Raw genomic sequence first — 4834 nt, forward strand, 5'->3', positions numbered from 1 at the left:
ATCCGAGCTCTTTCCTGGAGTTTGGGTAACAAGTCGAGCTCTTCTCTCTGAAGTTGGGAGTTTGCTCCCTCAATCTCTACTGGAATCATCGCCTCTATTCCGTATGCTAATCGGAAGGGGGATTCCTTCGTGGTGGAATATGGCATTGTTCGATATGCCCATAGGACCTGTGGAAGCTCTTCTGCCCAGGCTCCCTTTGCATCTTGTAATCTCTGTTTTAATCCGACCAGTATGACTTTGTTAGCAGCTTCGGCCTGTCCGTTGGCTTGTGGATGTTCAACGGAGGTGTAATGGTGCTTTATATTCAAGTCGGCTACTAGTTTTCTGAAGCCTGCATCTGTGAATTGAGTGCCATTGTCTGTGGTTATTGAATATGGAACTCCGAACCTCGTGACAATGTTTCTATATAAGAATTTCCGGCTTCTTTGAGCGGTGGCATTGGCTAGGGGTTCTGCCTCGATCTACTTTGTAAAGTAATCTACCCCTACTATGAGGAATTTAACTTGTCCTGATCCCTGTGGGAAGGGGCCGAGAAGATCGAGTCCCCATTTTGCAAACGGCCAAGGTGAGGTCACGCTGATGAGCTCTTTTGGCGGGGCGATGTGAAAGTTGGCATATTTCTGACATGGTGGGCGTGTCTTTACAAATTCTGTGGCTTCTTTCTGTAGAGTTGGCCAATAAAATCCCGCCCGGAGTACTTTTTTGGCGAGAGCTCGTGCTCCGAGATGATTGCCACAAATACCGCCGTGTATTTCTTCTAGCACTTCCCTTGTGTTGGAGGTCGGCACGCATTTTAGTAAAGGTGTTGAGATTCCTCTTTTGTACAGGATGTTATTTATGATGGTGTAGTACTGTGCCTCCCTTTTTAACCTCTTTGCCTCCTTTTCTTCTATGGGGAGCGTTTCTGTTTTGAGGTAGTTGATTATAGGGGTCATCCATCCTTGGTCCTGACTTGTTATAGTCAGGACTTTTTCCTCTTCCGAGATTGACGGGTTCTGCAACATTTCCTGGATGAGGCTTCTATTGTTACCCCCTGGTTTGGTGTTGGCTAGTTTTGAGAGTGCATCAGCTCGGGCATTTTGTTCGCGGGGTATATGGCAGATCTTATACTCCCCGATTTGTCCGAGCTGTTCCTTGGTTTTATCCAAATACTTTTTCATGGTGGGATCTTTGGCTTGGTAGCTCCCTGTTATTTGTGATGTAACCACTTGTGAATCGCTGTAAATGTTGAGTTTTTGAGCTCCGACCTCTTTAGCCAGCTTCAAACCAGCTAATAATGCTTCATATTCCGCCTGGTTGTTTGAGGTCGGGAACCCGGACTTGAGGGAGAGCTCAACTTGGGTTCCTTGGTTGCTTTCTATTATCACGCCTGCGCCACTTCCAGTTTTATTTGAAGAACCATCCACATAAAGGTTCCATTTTGTGGGGGTTTCTAGGGCATCTGTGAATTCTGCGATAAAGTCGGCCAAATATTGTGATTTGATTGCCGTCCGAGCTTCATATTGGAGATCAAATTCTGACAACTCGACTGCCCATTGTAGAATTCCGCCTGCTAGATCTGTTTTCTGTAATATTCCTTTTATGGGCTGGTTAGTTCGAACCTTAATGGTGTGAGCCTGGAAGTACGGGCGGAGTCGTCGAGATGTTAGGATAAGAGTATAGGCAAATTTTTCTATTTTCTGGTAGTTCAGCTCGGATCCCTGTAGTGCCTTGCTAATGAAGTAGACAGGTTGTTGCCCATTTTCATCTTCTCTGACTAGTGCCGAGGCTATTTCCAGGTTCCCTACTGCGAGATACAATATGAGCGGTTGATGAGCGGATAATTTATACGCTTTTTGACATTATTTTTAGTATGTTTTTAGCAGTATCTAGTTACTTTTAGGGATGTTTTCATTAGTTTTTATGTTAAATTCACATTTCTGGACTTTACTATGAGTTTGTGTATTTTTCTGTGATTTCAGGTATTTTCTGGCTGAAATTGAGGGACTTGAGCAAAAATCAGATTCAGAGGTTGAAGAAGGACTGCTGATGCTGTTGGATTCTGACCTCCCTGCACTCAAAATGGATTTTCTGGAGCTACAGAACTCAAAATGGCACGCTTCTAATTGCGTTGGAAAGTAGACATCTAGGGCTTTCCAGCAATGTATAATCGTCTATACTTTGGCCAAGAATAGACGACGCAAACTGGCGTTCAACGCCAGCTTTCTGCCCAAATCTGGCGTCCAGCGCCAGAAAAGGAGCCAAAACCAGAGTTGAACGCCCAAACTGGCACAAAAGCTGGCGTTCAACTCCAAGGAGGACCTCTACACGTGCAACACTCAAAGCTCAGCCCAAGCACACACCAAGTGGGTGGATTTATACATCAATTACTTACATCTGTAAACCCTAGTAGCTAGTTTATTATAAATAGGACATTTCACTATTGTATTAGATATCTTTTGAACCATCTTTGGATTATCTTTTGATCCTTTGATCATCTTTGGACGCCTGGTTCTTAGATCAGAGGGGCTGGCCATTCGGCCATGCCTGGACCTTTCACTTATGTAATTTTAACGGTAGAGTTTCTACACTCCATAGATTAAGGTGTAGAGCTCTGCTGTTCCTCAAAGATTAATGCAAGTACTACTGTTTTCTATTCAATTCATCTTATTTCACTTCTAAGATATTCATTTGCACTTCAACCTGAATGTGATGAACGTGACAATCATCATCATTCCCCATGAACGTGTGCCTGACAACCACTTCCGTTCTACTTTCGATTGAATGAGTATCTCTTAGATCTCTTAATCGGAATCTTCGTGGTGTAAGCTACAATGATGGCGGCATTAAAGAGAATCCAGAAAGTCTAAACCTTGTCTGTGGTATTCCGAGTAGGATTCAATGATTGAATGACTGTGACGAGCTTCAAACTCGCGAGTGCTGGGCGTAGTGACAGACGCAAAAGGATAGTAAATCCTATTCCAGCATGATCGAGAACCGACCGATGAATAGCCGTGCCGTGACAGGGTGCGTTGACCATTTTCACTGAGAGGATAAGATGAAACCATTGACAAGAGTGATGCCTCCAGACGATTAGCCGTGCCGTGACAGGGCATTTGGATCATTTTCCCGAGAGAAGACCGAAAGTAGCCATTGACAATGGTGATGTATCACATAAAGCCAGCCATGGAAAGGAGTAAGACTAATTGGATGAAGATAGCAGGAAAGCAGAGGTTCAGAGGAACGAAAGCATCTCTATTCGCTTATCTGAAATTCTCACCAATGAATTACATAAGTATTTCTATCCCTCTTTTATTATTATTCTTTTAATTATCTAATCCAATCACATTTAACCCTACCTGACTGAGATTTACAAGGTGACCATAGCTTGCTTCATACCAACAATCTCCGTGGGATTCGACCCTTACTCACGTAAGGTATTACTTGGACGACCCAGTGCACTTGCTGGTCAGTTGTGCGAAGTTGTGAACCATGGTATTGGCATCATGTTTTTGGCGCCATTACCAGGGAAAGAAAGAGCGATGAATTTTACATAATTAAAGTGTAATCACAATTTCTGCGCACCAAGTTTTTGGCGCCGTTGCTGGGGATTGTTCGAGTTTTCGGCAAGCTTTTGGTCCGGTAACATCAGTGCCAAGTTTGATCCGGCAACAACACCAAGTTTTTGGCGCCGTTGCCGGGGATTGTTCGAGTTTGGACAACTAACGGTTCATCTTGTTGCTCAGATTAGGTAATTTTGTAACACCCTAACTACCAAAGCTCACACTTCCGGCTGTGCGACTCTGATAGCTCGGACATTACGACGACACTTATAATATTTAATACTAAAATATGAGCCTGTTTAAAACTTTAAACCGCAATACCGATCCAAAAGATACTTTGCTATACAACGTACATCCATGCATACCATACAACGTACAGAAACTCATAAAGAGTACATACATATATATATATACATACATATATATAAATATTATTACAAGCATTAACCAATACAACTATCCCTCTTGCAGAATATATATCAAGATAAAGGCGAGGGTACAATAAACCATAACTAAAACAATACAGAGCATCACAACAACAATTAAATAAGCTCTTCGTAACTTCTGCGCCCATATCCTGAAAGGGGAAAAATGTAGGAGGGTGAGAACATCATCCTCGAAAGGGTTCTCAGTAGAGGATTTTTGGGAATTACTGTAATAGGATACGTGAAGATAAACCGTACCAGTGATTAATAACCGTCTTATACCTCCTTTTCAAAAACAACGGTTTACAACAAAAGTAAAGTCTGAAAATCTTTTCTGAAAGGAGGACCGTTCAATTCTCAAAAACTCAAAAGCTTTTCAAAACGGTTTATCTATGCTGAACCAAAATAGCCTTTCATATTTTATTCCAAACCAGAAACACAAAACCGAAATCAACCATCGGTTCATCTCATTCCAACCACGGCTCTAGGCCCAAACAATCCAACCATCAACCAATCACCACAGTCCAACAGAGTCCCAGTAGCAAACACAAATAGGAAGATGCAAGCACAAACAAACAGTTACAGCAAGTAGAACAATTAGCAGTTGATCACAAAGGCAAACCACGTACAATATGCACACCCAAACAATGTCACATAGATGCATATGATGCATGCCTGTCCTAGTGGCTGATGATATCATCTGTCGGTTACCAAGCCAACCCGACGTGTCCGGTAGCTAACCCGGACACAATCTCTCTGTTGCGCTTTATTATCATTAGAGCGTATCTGCGCCCTGTCGCCATTAGAGGGTATCTGCGCCCTGTCGCCATTAGAGGATATCTGCGCCCTGCCGCCATTAGAGGGTAT

The 4834-nt window shown here is 42.9% G+C and overlaps 1 long non-coding RNA gene across 1 annotated transcript in view; it reads right to left on the minus strand.

Moving 5' to 3' along the window:
• Positions 1–3991, minus strand: part of LOC110270678 — a 17034-nt gene extending 13043 nt beyond the window's left edge. Inside the window, exons 1-2 of the long non-coding RNA XR_002360322.1 lie at positions 3926–3991; positions 2486–2487 (exon numbers count right to left, since the gene is read on the minus strand). This is a non-coding gene — a long non-coding RNA (uncharacterized LOC110270678). The remainder of the gene's footprint in view (positions 1–2485; positions 2488–3925) is intronic.

Source organism: Arachis ipaensis, chromosome B04 (genome assembly GCF_000816755.2).
Source record: "Arachis ipaensis cultivar K30076 chromosome B04, Araip1.1, whole genome shotgun sequence".
In the NCBI taxonomy this organism is placed as follows: Eukaryota; Viridiplantae; Streptophyta; class Magnoliopsida; order Fabales; family Fabaceae; genus Arachis; species Arachis ipaensis.